The sequence below is a fragment of the Dromiciops gliroides genome, chromosome 4 (genome assembly GCF_019393635.1).
Source record: "Dromiciops gliroides isolate mDroGli1 chromosome 4, mDroGli1.pri, whole genome shotgun sequence".
Taxonomy (NCBI): Eukaryota; Metazoa; Chordata; class Mammalia; order Microbiotheria; family Microbiotheriidae; genus Dromiciops; species Dromiciops gliroides.
Window position 1 is genome coordinate 254,630,267 of NC_057864.1, and position 22,122 is coordinate 254,652,388.

A 22,122-nucleotide genomic window follows, 5' to 3' on the forward strand; every position below is an offset into this window, starting at 1 on the left:
AATGACCAAGAGCTAGGTTAGAATTGAGACAAAAGATGCCCCAATTTACCATTCCAAAGAGATTCATCGGAGGGGAAGACTCAAAGTTTCTGTCAGAACTGAAAAAACAATTGCTATTCATATTCATTCTAAACCATCACAACATGAACAATGAGCCACAGAGCTCATTAGGCTGGGCCTATTGGCCAATTAATGAGAGCCAGAATGATTTGGGTTTAAAGGAAGATTTAAATTCAGGTCTTCCCTGAAATTAAAAAAATAATTTATGCTAATAAGGTATTAACTGAAAAATCATCACACTTTCTAATGAAGGAAATATATTTTAATAATAAACATTTTTATTTATAGTTTTGAGTACCAAATTTTATCCCTCCTTCCCCTCCCCCCTCCCTGAGGCAGCAAGCAATCAAATATAGGTTATGCATATACGATTATGTAAAACATGACCACATTAGTCATTTTGTAAAAGAAAACTTGAATAAAAGAAAAAAATCAAAGTACAAAATAGCATATTTCAGTCTGTATTCCATCAGTATCAGTTCTTTCTTTGGAGGGAGATAGTATGTTTCATCAATAGTCCCTTAGGATTGTCTTGGGTCATTGTATTGTTGATCTTCATCAAACATATTGCTTTCTCTGTGAACAATGTTCTCTTGGTTCTGCTCACTTCACTATATATCAATTCATACAAGTCTTTCCAGGCCTTTCTGAAATCGTCCTGCCTGTCATTTCTTATAGCACAATAGTATTCCACCACCATCATATACCACAGCTTGTTTAGCCATTCCCCCACTGATGGACATTCCTTTGATTTACAATGCTTAGTCACCACAAAAAGAGCTGCTATTAATATTCTTGTACAAATAAACCTTTTTCCCTTTTTGGGGATGTCTTTGGGATATAAACCTAGCAGTGGCATTGCTGAATCAACGGGTGTTCACAATTCTATAGCCCCTTGGGCATAATTCCGAATTGCTCTCCAGAATGGTTGGATCTTTTTACAACTCCACCAACAGCAGATTAGCATCGCAGCTTTCCCACATCCCCTTCAAATCCAATATTTTCAATTTTTGTTATATTTGCCACTCTGATGGACGTGAGGTAATACCTCAGAGTTGTTTTAATTTGCATTTCTCTGATCAGCAGTGATCTAGAGCATTTTTCATATGATTATTTATAGCTTTGATTTCTTTGTCTGAAAATTGCCTGTTCATATCCTTTGACCATTTGTCAATTGGAGAATTACTTGTATTCTTATAAATTTGACTCCATTCTCTATATAACTGAGAAATTAGGCCTTTATTAGAGATATTTGTTTCAAAAATTCTTTCCCAGTTTTCTGCTTTCCTTTTAATTTCAGTTACATTAGGTTTTTTGTGCAAAAATTTTTAAATTTTATATAATCAAAATAATCTATTTTACATTTGGTTTTGCTCTCTATATCTTCCTTGGTCCTAAATTCTTCCTCTGCCCATAAATCTGACAGAAAATGATTCCTTGCTCTCTTAATTTGCTTATGTTAATCATCCTTTGTGTGTAAATCATGTACCCATTTTGACCTTATTTTAGTATGAAGTGTGAGATGTTGTTCTAGACTTAGTTTCTGCCATATTGTTTTCCAGTTTTCCCAGCAGTCTTTGTTAAATAATAAGTTTTTATTCCAAAAGTTTGGATCATTGGGTTTATCATATACTAGATTACCACAATCATTTACTATAGTATAATCTGTACCCATTCTATTCCACTGATCCATATCTGTATTTCTTAGCCAGTACAAGATTGTTTTGATAATTACCACTTTATAATACAGTTTGAGATCTGGTACTGCTTGACCACCTTCTTTCATAATTTTTTCATTGATTCCCATCATATCCTTGAGCTTTTGCTTTTCAGGATGAATTTTGTTATTATATTTTCTAGATCTATAAAATATTTGCTGATAGTTTGGTATGGCACTAAATAAATAGATTAATTTAGGTAGGATTGTCATTTTTATTATATTGGCTCGGCTTACCCATGAGCAATTAATATTTTTCCAATTGTTTAGATCTGACTTTATTTCTGTGTTTATTTCTTTAGTTATGGTCATATAGTTCCTGGGATGTTCTTGGCAGGTAGACTCCCAAGTATTTTATAATGTTCACAGTTATTTTAAATGAAATTTCTCTTTCTATCTGTTGTTGCTGGACTTTGTTGGTAATATTTAGAAATACTGATGATTTATGTGAGTTTATTTTGTATCCTGCAACTTTGAGAAAATTGTAAATAATTTCAAGTAGCTTTTTAGTTGATTTTCTAGGATTTTCTAAGATCATATCATCTGCAAAGGGTGATAGTTTTGTTTCCTCATTACCTATTCTAATTCCTTTAATTTCTTTTTCTTCTCTTATTGCTATAGCTAACACTTCTAGTACAACATTAAATAATAGAGGTGATAATGGGCATCCATGTTTCACTCCTAATTGTATTGGGTATTACAGATAATGCTCAATGATGGGTTTAGATTAATATGACTTATCATTTTAAAATAAGACCCATTAATTCCTGTGCTCTCTAGTGTTTTTAACAGGAATGGGTGCTGTATTTTGCCAAAGGCCTTTTCTGTGCCTATTGAAATAATCATATGATTTCTGATGGTTTTCTCATTGATATGGTCAGTTATACTGATAGTTTCCCCACATTCCAGGTATAAATGCCACCTGGTCATAGTATATGATCCTTGTGATGTGTTGCTATAAACTTTTTGCTAGTATTTTATTAAAAATTTTTGCATCAATATTCATTAGTGAGATTGGTCTATGATTTTCTTTCTCTGTTTTGGCTCATCCTGGTTTGGGTATCAGCACCATATTTGTCTCATAAAAGGAATTTGGTAGGACTCCTTCTTTGCTTATTTTCTCAAATAATTTATATAGTATTGGGATTAATTGTTCTTTAAATGTTTGGTAGAATTCACTCGTGAATCCATCTGGTCCTGGAGATTTTTTCTTATGAAGTTGGTTGATGGCTTGTTTAATATTTTTTCTATAATTGGGTTAAATGTTTTATTTCCACTGTTAATCTGGGCAAATTAAATTTTTGTACATATTCATCCATTTCATTTAGATTGTCAAATTTATTGGCATATAATTGGGAAAAATAGTTCCTAATAATTGTTTTAATTTCCTCTTCATCGGTGGTGAGTACACCCCTTTCATTTTTGATACTAGTAATCTGTTTTTCTTCTTTCCTTTTTTTGATCATATTAACCAATAGTTTATCTTTTTATTGGGTTTTTCATAAAACCAGCTTCTAGTTTTATTTATTAATTCAATGGTTTTATTACTTTAGATTTTATTTCTCCTTTGATTTTCAGAATTTCCAACTTGGTGTTTAGCTGGGTATTATTAATTTGTTCACTTTCTAGTTTTTTAGTTGCATGCCCAATTCATAAATCTGATTTTTCTCTATTTTAGTGATGTAAGCAGTTAGAAATATAAATTTTCCCCTAAGTACCACTTTGACTGTATCCCATAAATTTTGATATGTTGTCTTATCATTGTTATTTTCTTTAATGAAATCATAGATTGTTTCTATGATTTGTTCCTTGACCCACTTGTTTTTCTTTTCTTTTCTTTTCTTTTTTGTGGGGCAATGGAGGTTAAGTGACTTGCCCAGGGTCACACAGCTAGTAAGTGTCAAGTGTCTGAGGTTGGATTTGAACTCAGGTCCTCCTGAATCCAGGGCTGGTGCTTTATCCACTGCTCCACCTAGCTTCCCAGACCCACTCATTTTTTAGGATCAGATTAATTTCCAATTGACTCTTAATCTTTCTTTCAATTGTCCATTATTGAATGTAATTTTTATTGCATTATAATCTAAAAAGGATGTGTTTACTATTTCTGCTCTTCTGCATCTGGTTGTAAGGTTTTTATGCCCTAATACATGGTCAATTTTTGTGTAGGTCTCATGTACTGCTGAGAAGGAGATATATTCCTTTCTTTTCCCATTCAGTTTCTCCAGACATCTATCATATCGAACTTTTTATTCATTTCCTTAACTTCTTTATTGTTTGTTTTTTGGTTATGTTTATCCAGTTCTGAGAGGGGAAGATTAAGGTCTCATACTAGGAAGGTTCTATTATCAACTTCCTCCTGTAACTTATTCAACTTTTCCTTCAAAAATTTAAATGCTACACCATTTGATGCACATATCTTAAGTATTGATATGACTTCATTGTCTATGGTAACTTTCAGCAAGATATAGTTTCCTTCTTTATCTCTTTTAACTTGATCAATTTTTGCTTTTGCTTTGCTGAAATCATGATTGGTACCACTGCTTTCTTTACTTCAACTGAAGCATAATAGATTCTGTTCCAGCCCTTACCTTTACCTTGTGTGTATCCCTCTGCTTCAAATGTGTTTCTTGTAAACAATATATTGTAGGATTTTGATTTTTAATCCATTCTGCTACCTGCTTCCATTTAATGGGTGAGTTCATCCCATTTACATTTATTGTTGTGATGACTGTTTACTTCCCTCCATGCTATTTCTCACCTGTTTATTCCCCTCCAATCTTACCCCTACCCTTTCTCTCTTCACAAATGTTTTACTTAAGATCACTGCCTTCCCCAATATCCCCTCCATTGTATCAGTCCCCCTCTTCTATGATCCCCATCCCTTTTATAACTTCTTTATAGGGTAAGATAGATCTCTATATCCAAATGAGTGTATATGTTATTGCCTCTTTGAGTCAATTTTGATGAGTTTAATCTTTGTCTGCCATACACACACCGCATCTTCCCCTCCATTATGATAGTTCTTTCATGCCTCTTTTTTGTGGGACAATTTACCCCATTCAATTTCCCCCCTCTTTCTACTTCCATGCAATTTATTTCTTAACCTTTTATTTTTCAGGACCTGGGGGGTGATGTCATCCCATCAATGTCACCTTATAACCACACCCTCTGTCTACATATTCTAATTATTCTTTTAATAAAGTTCTTAAGACTTACAAATATTATCTCTTCAATGTCACCTTATAACCACATCCTCTGTCTACATATACTCCTAATTGCTATTATAATAAAGTTGTTGGGGCAGCTAGGTGGTGCAGTGGATAGAGCACCAGCCTTGGATTCAGGAGGACCTGAGTTCAAATCTGTCCTCAGACACTTAACACTTACTAGCTGTGTGACCCTGGGCAAGTCACTTAACCCCAATTGCCTCACACCAAAAAACAAACAAATAAAAATAATAAAGTTGTTAAGACTTAAAAATATTATCTTGTTGTATAGAAATATAGTTTAACCTTATTGAATTTCTTACAGTTTTTCTTTCTTGTTTCTTTTTTACCTTTTTATGTTTCTCTTGAGTCTTGTAATAGGAGGTCAAATTTTTTATTCAACTCTGGCCTTTTCATCAGAAATGCTTGAAAGTACTCTATTTCATTCAATATCCATTTTCCCCCTGAAATATTATAATCAATTTTACTGGGTAGGTGATTCTTGGTTGCAAACCTAACTCCTTTGCCTTCTGGTTTATCATATTCCAAGCTCTGCAGTTCTTTACTGTGGAAGCTGCCAAATCCTGTGTAATTCTAACTGTAAACCATGATACTTGAATTGTTTCTTTTTGGCTGCTTACAATATTTTCTCCTTGATCTGTGAGCTTTGAAATTTGGCTATGATGTCCCTGGGAGTTTTCATTTTGGGATCTCTTTCAGGCAGTTATTGGTGGATTCTTTCTGTTTCTATTTTGCCCTCTGATTCTAGTATATCAGGACAGTTTTCTTTGATAATTTCTTAAAAGATATTGTCCGGGGCAGCTAGGTGGTGCAGTGGATAGAGCACTGGCCCTGGAGTCAGGAGTACCTGGGTTCAGGTCTGGCCTCAGACACTTTAACACTTACTAGCTGTGTGACCCTGGGCAAGTCACTTAGCCCCAATTGCCTCACCAAAAAAAAAAAAAAAAGATATTGTCCAGGCTTTTTTTTATCATGGCTTTCAGGTAGTCCAATAATTCTTATATTGTCTCTCCTAGATCTATTTTCTAGGTCAGTTGTTTTTCCAATGAGAAATTTCACATTTTCTTTGCTTTTATTATTTTTAAATTTTTTTCTTTAATTTTTTTTTGGTTTATTGTATCTTGATGTCTCATAAAGCCATTAGTTTCCATTTGTTCAATTCTATTTTTTAAAGAATTATTTTCTTCAGTGACCTTTTGTACTCCCTTTTCCATTTGGCTAAATCTGTTTTTAGGGAGTTATTTTCCTCAGTAAATTTTTGTATTTCTTTTTGATGGTTCTCTTGCATTACTTTTATTTCTTTCTCCAATTTTTCTTCAACTTCTCTAATTTGCTTTTTAAAGTCCCTTTTAAGCTCTTCCAGGAATTATTTTTGGGTCTGAGACCAATTTACATTTTTCTTTGAAGCTTTACCTGGAGCTATTTTGTTACTATTGTCCTCCTCTATGTTTATACTTTGATTTTCCCTATAACCATTGTAACTATCAATAGTCAAGCTTTGGGGCGGGGGGGGGGGGAGTGCTTGTTTTTGTGCCTTGATGATTTTATGAGAGAGAGTTTGGCTCTATTACAGTATTGTCCCAAGTTTTTGTGCTAAGGTTCTGGCTTTCACTATGCTTCAGGGCTGCTTGTTTTCTCTGTCGAGTATTCTTCCCTTATAACTGGTATTGGGGGAGAGTGGTTAGTCCTCCCTTTTGGCCTCCCCTGGGTGTAGGCTGGCCTTCTCCAGGATTGGTGTCCTGGTGCTGGATTGTACAAATTAACCAAGTCTTTCCGGTGGCTGGCCCTGTAGGAGTGATCTTATTGTTGGTCTGACCCAAGGCTGGTGCCCCGCTGCTTCATTGCTCTGTTAATGAGGCCTCTCTGTTAGTGGGCCCTGGAGGAGTAATTGTAAATCTGCCCAAGTGTGGGGGCCCTGCTGTAAGCCCTGGAGGGGTAATTTTATTGCAGAACTGCCCAAGGGTTGGCACCACCTGCTGCTGGTTTTTCTAGGAAAGAGTCTCTCTGCTGGTAGAGTCAGCAGTGGGGTCAAAGCCTCCCTGGTTGTCAGTGCTAGCTGTGGGGTGCCTGGTAAGGGTCCCTCCTATGCTGCCCACAGTGCTCATTTGCCTTGGGGGCTGCTGATTTGCAGGAGGGCAGAGTCTCACTGGTGCTTTGCCCAGGCTCAGAGTCCTGCTTCAGTCTGCCTGCTGTGAATCCAGAAACTGCTGCTGCTGCTCTTGGACCTCACTTCCCTGCCAGGCTGGTAGGCTGCTTCCCTGCTCCTGGAATGATTCAGAGGTAATTTTATATTGGCTTGGAGGAGAAATTTGGGAGAGCTTGAGAGGGTTCCTTCCTCACTCCACCATCTTAGTACCAGAAGTACTGAAAGGCAACATTTAAAGTGGCTGAAAAGAAAAAAAAATGAAGAAATTTTGGGTCCCTTTGTTGGAAGCACAAGCAGTGGAAATTTGTGCACAGAAAAATGTGGCAAACAGAATACAACATAACTAATGTGGAAATATGTTTTACAGGATTGCACATGTATAAGCTATATCAGATTGCTTGCCATCTTGGGGTTGTGAGATTTAAAATTGGATATTAGATCATAAATCTCCCCTACTTAACCTTTCCCTTAATTTATCTCCCAGACTAGTAAATGGAAGAAGCTTTTGGTTTTCTAGATAGACCTTTTATTGTTATGGTAGTCACAAGGTGATGTTGATTAGAAGGATAGGAAAGTAGAAACACAATACAAATCGTCTTAAGTCTAAGCTTAGTCTATATTCCTTATAAAAACTCACCAAAACCAAAGGCCACCTTTGGAGAGAGAGAGACCGTCTGTGCAGCACAGTCAGGAGACCAGCAGAGCAGGAAAAAGCTCCACTTCCATTCTCTCCTTGTCTTTTAAGCTCGCACCCCTGAAGTCGAGTGCGTAGCAGGCAGTCTGACGTGCGCAGCAGGCGGACTGGCATGCATAGCTCATGCCGTTGGTCTCCTCCCCAAAAGGGTGGTCCTTAAAAAAAACTGGCGTCTTTCAGTTATCCTAACCGACTGTTAAAAAACTTTCATATTTTTTTACCACAGGATGGAAGAAGGGGAGAGGAGGAAGAAAAATCTTTCAAAAAAAGGAATGTTGAAAATTGTCTTTACATGTAACTGGAAAAAATAAAACACTATTAAATTTTTAAAATAGCAACAAACAGAATGCAAAACCAGAATCTCCTATGAGTTTAACATCCATAACAAGTCTTGGAGTTCTAATAAAGACAAGAAACTGAAATCAGGGGTGAAAAAAACAACAACAAGGAGACATTGGTAGAAAATTCTCTCAAATTATACATTCTGCAATCGAATGTTAAAGGATAGGTGTAGGACTTTGAATATGTTAGAATTAGTTTCTTCAGACAGTGAGAACTGAATGTGTTTGGAAAAGGTGGGTTAAATGAGGAAACCCATCTAGATCAATTGGTTTGTTTAAAACATTAGCAATTGATGTATTTTGACATTTTTAATGTTTTGCTAAGAATATATTTTTCTGTAGAATTATCATTGGACAGGCTTCTTAGTACTATGTCTTTTTTTTGTTTTAATCATAAAAGTATTTTATTATTTTCCAGTTACATGTAAAGATAGTTTTCAACATTTGTTTTCATAAGATTTTTAGTTCCAAATTTTTTCTCCCTCCTTCCTCCCCAAGACAGAAAACAATCTGATATAGGTTATATATAGTACTGTCTTTTTTGAACCATGCTACATACTTACCATCATTCTGTTCAGTTTAATATGGAAGTCTAAGGAAAAAAAGAACCTACTAAAAAAAAAAACTCTGAATGTTTTGAGTCATTGAACAATAATCTCTTCCTAAAGTATAATTGCTTGGCTTTAAGGCATCAGTTTGTCACTTGATTTCAAAGCATCATTGATAAAATCATAAATATCTGTTAAGGGCTAAAATTCTAGCTAGTCTGTCTAAAATATCTAATGAGTGGTCGCCAATAAATTATAAGCTTTAGCAAGAGTTAGGCTTTTAAGCATTTATTAAGGAAAACAAGAATTTGGTAAAGAGAGAGAGAAAGGCCTAGATTTCTATCTATTAAAGGGAGAGCACATTTTTAGCTCCCTTCTCCGCCAGCGTCCCCAGGAAAGAGAGCGAGACTGAGCGCCAGTCTCTTCCTTCCTCCTCCCACTAGCCCGCGTCACTTCCTGACTCCTGGTCTTGCCCTCAAAGACCTTCCCTTCATGGGCAGAACTCCTCTACAGTAAGTATCCAGCAGGTGGCATTATTCCAATCGTTACAGTCTCCCCTGTTGTTCCTCAAGAAACAAAATGTTTCCTTGACGGAACAGTAAAAACAATATGATAACTATTGCTAACTAATAATATGTGAACAACAATATAGAAAAGGAAGAGAGGAAAGTTTTGTCCAGAGGGGCGATTTTTTTTGTCCTCATGAACCGACGCTTTGACATTAGTCTTGCAAAGGGAGGGTCTCTGCAGAGAATACATGTTACAGATGGTGTATATTATAACAGAAAGAGAAAAAAAACCAACAAAAAGAACAAATCAAAACTGTTCATTTAAAGTCTCTGAAAGTCTTTTCTCAGATGTCCTCTAGGTGTAGTCGTGGAATGGAAGTCTTTTCAGGGGTTGATGTGTGGATGCTGGTAATCAGCCAGGAAAATTTCCTACAAAATTGAGCTTAACACAACTTTAAAATAGCTTTGTCAATAATCAAATCCAACAATGAAAGTTCTCAAAAACATGTCTAAGGGAATACAGAATCTTAGTTGTTAACACGTGAAACATACAATAAAACAAAAATTGAACCATTCTTTAAAATTACATTATTATTATAGTCCCCCCTTATGGAGAGTAATTGAGAAGACAATTGCTGCGATATTAATTTTTAAAAATAATTTTTATCTTTGTTTCATCACTTTTTGCATCATCTGCCTAATTATCCTCATGCCATTATGAGAAATTAGAAAATCTAATATAATTGGTAACAGGTGTCAAGGCCAAATTCAACACTGTTATTTATCATGACACCTGAGATAATTATGGGGGTTACCATAAAAGAACAGAGAAATGATGGGATATGAGCATTCCCACACTTGAGCAATATATACTGCCCATGCAGTATGCCAGGCTTAAAATAGGTGGATGGAATATATGTCCATGCCACCGAACATATTGGAGGAAACTGAGTCAGACTTAATCAGATGCATGGGATTGAGATGGTCCATGGCATCAGGCATATAGGAGGGAGCATAGAAGCCAGGTGTAGAAGTGAGATGGGTGGGATCAATACTTCCAGCCATCTGTACAATATTGTGGGGAAAAATAAAATAAAATATTAAACCAAGAGAATCCAACCTCAACATTTGTCAAAAGCCGTTCCCTCGGCCATACCTTGACTTCATGCATGTCTCCCCTCATGTGACAGTTCAGTGTCTGCTCTTGCATGTATTCCTCTTGTGATTGGATGGCATCTTGGCCAACTGGCATCTGATAACTCAGAATAAAGGCAATTAATGTCTTAAATGATAAGTTCCCATAATCCAAGTCTCATATGGATTTAAAAATTGAGGATAATAAATGATTGCAAAAAATGTGAATACATCTTGACTCAGAATATAATATATAATTATGCAACAATTTCAAATAATACCTTTTTTTTACTTAGTATACAATTACTTTTGTGAAAAATATGAACATATTTAAATATAAGTTAAAGCACAACAGAATCTCAAAGAAAACTTTTTTTTTTGAAAAAAAGAAAACTTTTACAAATGTTCCCCTCTTTTTTTTTTTTTTTTTGGAATATGCTTATCAAAAATAATACTTCTAGAATCAATTTACACTTGCCATGGCAAACAATTTGCCAGGTAAATGCTTTAAAGAGTTTGATCAAATAATCAGTTGAGAAAAAATAGCAAAAACAAATAACTCAGAATATGGGAGCACAATACTCCTAGAATTAACATTGTATTATGAAATCAAAACCATGTTTCAAAATTAGATAGATGAATTAATAGAAGAAAATACACGTGGAATAATAAAAGACAATGAAATTCAAACTAGGGAAATCTAAATGAATATGAACTTAATATTAATAAGAGTATTACAAAATATAAACTTGATCGTATGACTATAAAAAGCTTTTACAAATATTCTCTTTGTTTTAGAAACTAAGTATAAAACACAATCTCAAATGCATGAAAATCTCTACGAAAATAAACCCATACCATTAATTTCAAAATGTATATGTAATAGCATAGAAATCCTATGTAACCTCTGAACTGACATTAATACTCTGAGTGAATTCAGAACACTTTTGATTCCGTTATCTAAAATCCCCAATACTCATATCAATACCTTGCTGCTTACTTCTACATTTCTGTAAAATATATACCCTTCCATGGCAAAAGAGGCAGAGTCTTGAACTATGTTGATTGTCATTCTTATTCAGCTTAAGTTTTTCTTCTTTAACCCCTCTATATTGTCTGTCAGTCTTTCCACCATACAAATGCTTTATAAGATTACTAATTAAAGACAAAAGCAGGTTAGCAAAATTATGAACAAAACGAGCATATCTGGAATTTAAAGGGTTTTCTAAGGTTGTCTCAGAAGCACAGCCAGGCTGGGGAAGGGCTGAGCCTGAAGCTGCAAATGTAGTTAGAGAAAGTTGAGCATGCGCATCAGTTCTCTGGACTTCCCAGGCAGGGGAAGCAATGGGCTTGGCCATGGGAGGAGTAGAGGGTGGGGTCTGGAGAGGAGGGGAGGGACCAGCACAATTTGAATCAGATTTGATTTTGAACTCAGGCCTGGATTCCTCTTCCCCCACTTTGCCTCCAGGTGCTAGGGGATTAAAAGCTTCTAGAGGGTGGGTCATTGCCTCCAGGCATGCAAAATTAGAGCAACAATTAGTGTTAGAACTGGGGAAAGCTGCCTGAATCTCTTCAGATTTCTCTGAAAAAGCATGGTTGGGAGAGGGAGAGATATTTCCTTGTGTGAGTAAGTTGCTGGCTCTTTTAACAAAAATAAAAAGAAAAATAGAAAATCCACAAAAACAAAGCATTAACATGATCTTATCTCCCATTTGTCTGGTTAAACAGACTAAAATCAAAAATAGGGTAATTAGGGAGTTTAAAAGGTCCATTTGAAAAAATTTAAAGGGAAAACACAGCCAGTACGCCAGTACTTAGCAGTTAAAGGGAGAGGGAGGGGAAATTTCTTACCCAACCAGAAGATCAGAAGTGAGGTTCAGCTTTCCTCTTCGTGGTCAGCCATCTGTTAACGGCTAAAATTCTAGCTAGTCTGTCTAAAATATCTAATGAGTGGTCGCCAATAAATTATAAGCTTTAGCAAGAGTTAGGCTTTTAAGCATTTATTAAGGAAAACAAGAATTTGGTAAAGAGAGAGAGAAAGGCCTAGATTTCTATCTATTAAAGGGAGAGCACACAACATTGCTTGCATGTGTTATATGTTTTCATATAAGGAAGAAGGTTAAAGATAATAAATTTATACCTAAGATAACATTATACTGGGGGACAAACTTTCTTATATAGTAAATTGTTTGACTTTGTTCTGATAGACTTTTTTTTTTGGTGAGGCAATTGGGGTTAAGTGACTTGCCCAGGGTCACACAGCTAGTAAGTATTAAGTGTCTGAGGCCGGATTTGAACTCAGGTCCTCCTGACTCCAGGGCCAGTGCTCTATCTACTGTTCCACCTAGCTGCCCCTGATAGACTTTTAACTTAAATGTTAAGCTAAACTTTTGTAGTATTATATATGAAATTATACATCATAAATATCAAGTTGTGTGATTTTGTTATTTAACATAGTACCAGCAAAGTGCATGAATTGCACAAAAAACACTTGATCTTATTAGCAATCTGTTAAAAATTATTTATTACTAAACAAATTAGCAATTTTACTATCACGTAGATGAAAATTGATTAGAATAAGTCATGGAACCGTCATTGTTTATTTCATTCACCTCAAGCATTTTGTCTTCATGTCTTGTTCAAAGAATATATAGAATCACTTAATTCTATGTATGAATGCACCAAATTAGCTGAACTAGCTGGAATGTTTTTCTTTGTTAAATTATCAAACCAGGAAATACAATATGTCAAATTTATTTATAACTCTAGAATTGCCTTGCAAGTATTAAAAATTGAAATTTGTAGGTTGAATATAAGAAAATATTAGAATAGTTGTATCTGTGTTTGTGTCCTTTCCATTTTCTATTTTAAAATTCAGTCTCAACCCTTTTGCTATTGAGATTATGTATTACTAAATAAAAATTCTAATCCTCAGAGAAAAGATTTTCAGTACCAAATTCTCTCCTTCCCTTCACCTTCTCCCCCACTCATTGAGAAGGCGAGAAATACAATACCGATTATATATATGAAGTCAGGCAAAACATTTCCACATTAGCCATGTTGTGAAAAATTAAAAAGCTAAATAAAGAAAGAAAATGTGCTTCAAACTGAAGAACCATAAACCTTAGTGACCCTATGGAGTACTTTATGCCAGCTGCCCCACCCCATTTTTATGTTCCCAGATCTGAACTTCTCTTTCTATCAGTAGCTATAATTCTGAAAGTAAAACTAGCTGAAGAGCAAAACTTGCTAAGCTTTACACTAATCAAAATAGCAACAATAATAATTTTCAAACTCAACTTTATATAATATTTTAAGATCTACAAAGCACTTCATCTACATTATATCATTTGGGATCCATAACAACTGAAAGATAGTTACTATAAATATTAAGAAGAATCACCCTCATTTTACAGATGAGAAAAATGAGAGCATGAAAAGTTAGGTGACTTGCTCATGGAAACACAACCAGTAAGGGTCATAGGCATAACTCAACCCCAATTCTTTCTGACTCCAGGTCTACAGTGTTTGAGAACTACAACTATGAATAATTGAAAAGAAAATGAAACATGTTGCATTCTTAATAAAATACATTTTTCAACCCAACATCAAAAGCTGTATTCTTCAACCATTGGCAATAAGATGCTTAATCAATTAATCAGTACATTAAATTTCTACACTGTGTTCATGTTTATTTTTTTTATTAATAGTCTTTGCTTGTGAATTTTACAGATAGTAACTTCTGGAGGATCTCTAAATTTGCAAAAATTTAGCTCTAGCTTTACTTGGTGAACTGGGGCTTTATTCCAAGGCCAGGCTCTACCTCTGCTATGCTTTTGGGTGGCAGTGGTCAGCCCTGCCCAGTCTCACCCAGTGTCAATGAGGCTCCTGAGCTAATCTCTACTTTCCTTGGTTAGATCCACACCACACTTCCCCTATCTTTGAAGTAAGGTCCTCTCTTATACCTTAAGAGGTAATGTGGGGGCAGCTAGGTGGCACAGTAGATAAAGCACCAGCCCTGGATTCAGGAGGACCTGAGTTCAAATCCAGCCTCAGACACTTGACACTTACTAGCTGTGTGACCCTGGGCAAATCACTTAACCCTCATTGCCCTGCAGAGAGAGAGAGAGAGAGAGAGAGAGAGAGAGAGAGAGAGAGAGAGAGAGAGAGAATGTCAAGAACCTCAGAACTTCTAGGCCTGGGGTGAGATGATCTAAGATCTGTAGACCCACATTTGTCATTGGTTGCTGCCTACTGCCCCTGCTCATTAAACTTCCAAAGTCTCCCTCCACCTTTGCCTCTCTGACTACCCTGATTCTCTTTCTCAAAGAAGCCCTCTACTCTTGCTACCTCTGGTCACAAAGTCCTGGAGGCTACACATGTTTGGGCCATTTCTGGTTGCACTGGGAAGCTACCATACACTGTCTCTATCTTTGCTGGCAGATCCCCTTTCCTATAACCCATTAGGCAGACCTCTTGTGCTCTTCTGGGGGTGGAAAGAAGTCAATTATTGTGTTACCCATTGAATTTCTTAATCATTATTCAGTCTAGTATGAAATTCAGGGTTTTGCTGTACTTAGGTAGTTGTAGACTGTAGGTAGCTAAACAGTTTGCCTCCCATTCAGGCAGCCATCTTGGCTGTAAATCCTTGGTTATCATAACATATAACTGGATATTCAAGAGCTAAACACCAGTAGAGATTTCCATAATTCCATTATGCTTAGAACTCTAAGTTACTCCCTGCTTCAATGCTGTCAATCAACATGCTTTTCTAAAACAGGGAAAAGTTACTTCCAAAAGGTACTTTTATTCTGTACTTTCACTGGAATGGAAAGACAATTAAGTGTTTTGGTTTAAAAGGCTGCCTTTCCTTCAGTTCCTGCTGGGTTAACATAAAGCCAAGTTTTGGGTTTTATGTTATAAAACAGAGCTGAGGAGTCAGGTTCTTGTACAAAAGTCATCCCCTGTCTTTTGTCTCTTTCCTAAGTTGCTGTTCCATCACTTGGATTGACATCCTGGCCTCAAAGTTCCTCCCAGTAGGTTCACTCTCCTCTCCATTTATAGGCCTTCATAAGAGTTAGCTGGACAGACATCCTACTTATTTCTGGACCTTCTAGAGGAGGTCCAGGTTCTCCTGGTTCATCCCAGACCTTATGATGATGGAATTCTCTGCCCTCTTGAAATGGTTGTGGTAGACCTCAAAAGCCACCTTTATCACTTGGAATTCCTTCTCCCAGTCTGGGCAGTTTGACTCTTTTCTTAAAAGCATCCAAAGGGAGAAGGCATGGGGGTAAAATGAACTTCCATCTTGGATGAATCATCTTGAAAGCCAGATTGGAGGGTCCAAGTACAATCCGATAAAAGAGGTACCAAGAAAGAATTAAGGAGTAAGGGTGGGCTTTAATGGACAGAGATAGTGAGGTGCAATGGAAAGACCACTAACTTTAGGAGCAGAAGACCTGTATTCAAATCCTATATGTGCCATTGTCTATATGTATGACCTTGGGCATATCACTTACTTGGACCTTAGTTTCTTTATCTCTGAAATGAAAGGCTTAGATTAGATGGTCTCTGAGGTCCCTTCCAGTTTTCGATGTAAAATTCTATTATTCCTAGTTTTGTGAAATCTTCCTATTTTCCTAAGAGACCCAAAACCAGATAGTTTCCTCCATCACATTCTTATTTCCTATAAAACATACACAATACCCATTTCATCAACCACCTTTCTCACCCAGTGGAAGTAGGGGTCTGGAGGAGGCCAACTAGATTTAAGCTTTGCCTATTCATGTCCAGTGATGATAATTCTCCTAGAAATTGAAGACAGGAGGCAACCTCTGTTCTTTCCAAAGCCAGGCAAATTACTCCTACCTTGAGTTCATCAAGCCTTCTTGAAATTGATCCATCAGGACAGCCACTTTCCATAAAAGGTCCCTGATGTAGATTCAAAATGAATTGTTACACTCTACTGAGCTGTGCCACTTACTATGGCTAGCAGACCAGATAGTTGGAAGTGTCCCAGCAAAATCAATTCTTAAAGGTTCTTTCTATCCTCCTCCCCCTCCCTTAAATTGTTCAAAGATGACCAACAGAGACTGATAATGATAATGAATGATAAGGCCCTGCCCCATACATGGCTAACTAGCATGGAGATTAAAAATCCTATGATGGTTTGGCACAAGGTAAAGTTCTACAGTCTGAAAGAACTAGAAGATATCATTTTTAGTGATATTTAAGGGATCTTAGAAAATGGGAGGAGAGGCACAAGATTGGAGAAGGCTGAATGTCGTCCTGATTTTTGAAAAAGGGAATTGAACAGTCTGAAAAGTATAAGCCAATGAGCTCAACTTTGATTCCTGGGAAATTCTATAATGGATCATTAAAAAGATGATGGGAAACATCTAGAAAGAGACACAGTGATTACAAGGGACGAATTCATCAAGAACAGGTTATTATATATATTATATGGGTTATATAATATATTATTATATTGTTAGATCTGATATGCAATATATCAGATCTAACAATACAATATATATAATATATTTTATAAAATAGATGAACCTCATTTCCTTTCTTAAAAGGAATACTAGACCAGTAGATAAGGGGAACTAAGAAGATGTAGTTTACATTGTTTTTAGCAAATCTCTTGATAAAGTATTTTATACTATACTTGTAGAATAGATGGAGAGTTATGGATTGGACAGTTATGCAATCAAATAGATTCAGAATTGCTTGGATGGTCAGATTCCATCTAATTCTAGCTATGGGTACCTCCTCCCCTTCTCAGTTTCCTTCATGTATTGCCTTCCCCCATTACATTGCAAGCCCCTTAAGAACAAGAACTGTCTTTATTTTTTGTATATGTATTCCCAGTACATAGCATGGGGCTAGCATGGAGTAGGTGCTTAATAAACACTTATCAGATCACTGACTTTCTCATATCCTGAGTACAAAGCAGCTACAGGAAGCAAGAGGGACTCTTCAGATGCTCAGCTAAATCGGCTCAAAGGGCTCTGAATGCCTATTCTTGTTAAATAGCCTTGTCCTGCAATGCCTCAATAAATGTCCTTTTGTTAATATTGTAGGTCATAACCTATGAATACTTCATTGTGTTTCAATATTAGTTTCTAAGCTACCAGGAGAGTGGCCCCAGCCCAGAAATAGCCCTATACTACTGAACATTTTTATCAATGACATTGTTAAAGGCATAGAAGGTATAGCCATCAGATTTATAGATGACACAAATCTGGGAGGGATATAGCCCATACATATTAGATGAGAGAAACATGATCCAAAAGCATGTCAACAGACTGGAGTATTGGGAAGGATCGAATAGGATAAAATTCAACAGGGAAAGATGTAAAGTCTTATCCTTGGTGACAAGTATAAAATGGAGAAGACATGAATTAAGAGCAGTCATTCTGAAAAAGTTCTCGGGGCTTCAATGGGCTTCAAGCTCAATGCGGGATGCCATAAAAGTGAATGCAATCTTGGGCTGTGTTAAAAGTGACCCAATAGTGTATAGATATCTATATCTATATGTATATAGATATATAGATATAACCTATATCAGATTACCTGCTGTCTAGGGGAGGGGGGAGGGAGGGGAGGGAGGGAGAAAAATCTGAAATTGTAAAGCTTGTATAAACAAAAGTTGAGAGCTATCTTTACATGTAACGGAAAAAATAAAATACCTTATATGTAAAAAAAAAAAAAAAGTGACACAATACCCAGAAACTGGGACATAATACTACTATGCCCTGACTCCCTCAGATCTCACCTGGAGCATTGTGTTCATTTCTGAGCTAAAGAAGGACATTAATAATCTGGAGAATGCCCAGAAGAAGCTAACTTGAATGGAGAAGAGCCTTGAGTCTCTGACATATGTGGGTCAGTTGAAGGAACTGGACATACTTACCCCAGACAAAGAAGACTCCAGGGGATATCATGGCTGTCTCCAAGTATTTGAAGAAATGTCATGGGTTGGATGATTTCAATTTATTCTATTTGACCCCAGAGGACAGAACTAAAAACAGTGGAAGGATTTTGCAAATAGACTAATTTAGGCTTGATGTCAGATGTAACAAGGATTGTTCCCCCTACATTCACACACTTAGGATGGGGGTGTTGTATGGCTCAAAAGGGGGTATAATAGATATCTGTATTTCAGAAAAGCCTGGATAAAGCACTGGCCTTGGATTTAGGAGGACCCGAGTTCAAATCTGACCTCAGACACTTGACACTTACAAGCTGTGTGTCCCTGGGCAAATCACTTAACCCCAATTGCCCTGCAAAAAATAAAATAAAATAAGAACCTTCAAGAACACAGAATGTGAGAACATAGAATAGAGTATGTGAGGGCTAGAAGGGACTTTAGAACATAAAATATGAGAACCTTTCTATGGTCCTCACCTTACTCTGTCAGCTCATCTTGCCTTTCTTTTACTAGACTTTTAGCTCCTTAAAGTGGGGCACTGTTTCCAGGCTGCAGTATCCCAAGATTTAGAAGTCCCAGGTGGTATGATTTAAGGAGAATCAGGTTCTTCACTCGCCTGGCCTGTTCCGTGGTCCTTAGATGACCCCAAACCAACTTGCTAATCAACCAGCTTTGTGTGTTGTGGTTGTTAGTTCCAATGAGCCTGTGTCCCTTCCCCACCTAGGCCACTGCTACTCGAGCCTACCTCCTGATTCTCAGCAGGGGTGTAAAATCCAAGTTCTGCCTTAGCACCAGCATAGACCCCTGTAGTCTCCCCCCTGCCCAGGGCTCAGCCTACTCACCAGATTGTGAGCTTAGTTCCAGACAACACTGGTGCTTCAGCTGATTCAGAGGCTCTGGGGGTCTGCTTTTCTGGTGAGGCCTTCCTGGGACTGGATCTGTGTCAGGGTGACTGTGGGGTTGGGCTCAACTCCTGTTTCAGTACAGCAGCTCCCTCCTTCCAACCTTCCAAGCCGTTCTTGGTTAGAAGATAATTTCAGCACATTCTTCTGTGAGTTTTGCTGCTCCAGGCATTTTCCTATGGTGTTATTTGGATGTTTTTTGTAGCGATCGAGTCATGAGTTCTGGAGCTCATTGCCTTTCCTATTATTTCCTTAAACAAAATTACAAATATGGTAATGTTTTACATAATTGCACATGTATAACCCATATCTGATTGCTTAGCACCTCAGAGAGGGGAGAAGGGAGGAAGGAAAGGAGGGATAAAATTTGAAACCCAAAACTTTAAATAAAAAAAGTATGATTAAAAAAATAAATAAAAGCTATCTGAAGGGGGGGAAAAGAATAGACATCTCTAGTCTCTTCTCCCCTCACCCTTCTCCAAGAGAGACTTTATTTCCTTACAAAAGGGGAAGCAGGAGATTGGAGCCACAAGCCTGATTACTTTGCTCTCCTCAAAGAGAGGGATACTAGGCTAGCATTATATCTATCTATTTGATCCTTTAAATATTACTAGTGTGGGAGATTTGTTTTTCAGGTTCAAGGTAAACTTCTGATCACCATTTTCTTCATGGGTCCAGGAGGACCTCAAGCTTCATATCCCTTCCCACCAAATAAATATCAGTTCCATAATACACACACATAGGACACAGTGAAGAAACCTATTTATCCAAGTTGATAGCAAAACAAAAATCTGAGAAAGTATACATATGCTAATATATACCAGACAATACAGAGTGAAGGAGCTTTCCCATTGAGAGTAAGATAATGGATGCTCAACTGAGAGAGGAAGAGAGTCCCAGATCTCACCCAAAGGGGAAATTCCTCTAAAGTTTCTAGTATAGCAAGCCTGGGATAGGGAGATGATGGAGACAGTAGCTCCTCTTATCTTGGCCTCTTCCCAAAGTCTTATTTTCCCTTAAGTAACCTGAAGTGGAGTTAACATCACCCATTTTCTCTCTTGAAGCTGGAAGCCAGAAAGCACCTGAAGTGACTACATAGTACAAAGAGACAGATGAGCTTCCCAAAGAAATCTAGAGACTGATTCTCTCTTTCCTTCAACTTTACCCCCACCCTTCCCACAGGTGTGAGCCATTCATCTCCATCAGTGAGGAGAGAATCCCACACCAATGGGCTTTGGGACTCAAGTTACACAGAAGAAGAAGAAAAAAACTTCCCAACAAGTAAAGCTGACCTAAGTTGAATAAACTTGAATATGGTGTGTTCCCTCTCCTTGAAGGTCTTCAAGCAGAGTTTGGTTGACCATTTATCAGAAATGTTATAATGGGGATTCCTTTCACGATAGATTAGACTAGCCAGTCCTGAAGGTCCCTTCCAAATCTCCAATTCTGTGATATTGTGATTCCACAGTTCATGTTTCTCGAGTTGAAGTGTAGTGAACAATTCTGATCTGAATTGAAGTAAACTGAATGAATTTAACTGAATCTATGTGTCTAACTGATGCCTCTAAAATTATTGTGGGTTCTCCTGCCTCATATACACCCTTGGGAACTCTACATGGAAAAGTGCTGTCTCTCATAATAATAAAAATTATAATATATAATATAATAATAATAATAATTAATTAATTAATGCTCCCTAAGCACTGCCTTGCCATAACCCCAATTTCTCCATGTACACATAACTTCCTTCAAATGGTTTTTGTTGGCCTGGGAAAAGGACAAAAAGGGCTGGGTTAGATGTCAATAGTGGTGGGTGATCACTTTTTCTTTACTTAAAAGAACAATTTGACATTTTCTCGTAGGGATCGTTTTAATGTGCTTAGAAATAGCCATGATTAGGGGCAGCTAGGTGGCACAGTGGATAAAGCACCAGGCCTGGATTCAGGAGGACCTTAGTTCAAATCCAACCTCAGACATTTGACACTTACTAGCTGTGTGACCCTGGGCAAGTCACTTAATCCTCATTGCCCCACCAAAAAAAAAAAAAAAGGAAGAAAGAAAGAAAAGAAGAGAAAGAAATATCCATGATTTATTCTTTGATACGTATAAAAGTTAAACCAAAAGTTACCAAATGTTAACATTTCAAGGGAGAAGTTGCCAAATAACAGCTGAATTCTGGCAAAAACCAAGATTGAAAAGGAAAATGTCCATCCACCTTTCTGTAGTTCAAATTTCATTTTGCAAATTATTTTCTGTACAAACAGAAAACTCAAACTCTGGCAATGTGTCATGTGACCTGAGTGCCACAGTCAATAGATCATGGAGTTCAAATATAGCTTCAGATACTTACTAGCTGTGTGACCATGGGCAAAACACTCTACTACTGCTTACTTCAGTTTCCTCCTCTGAAAATGGGGATGATAATAGCACTTACTTTATATGGTTATTGTGAGGATCAAATGAGATAACATTTGTGAAGCTTTTAGCATAGTGCTTATCACACAGTAAGCACTAAATAAATGTTAACTATAACAAAAATTATTATTTCTCTTTCATCTCCACTATGGTACCTTGGCATAGCTGCAGTAAATCATTTCAGGCAGGTCCAAGAAAGGCTCCATTTCTACTAAAGGAGTAAATTTATTCAAAAATAAACACCTCACTCTTCAAAACCAGACACAAAGTGGTATGTGCAGGTAGATGAATAACAACAATCTGTCATGTCATTAAGCACCTGGTAGAATACAGGAACAAAGACTGAAATAATCCCTACTCTCAAGGAATTGCCTCCTGGAAAGCAAATTTTAAAGTGCTGCATAAATGGAACTGGGACTGGCCAGCTAGGGCCTAATTCTTATGCTAATTATCAGCATCAGCACCACCAGCAGCATATCATTATTATGTTTTT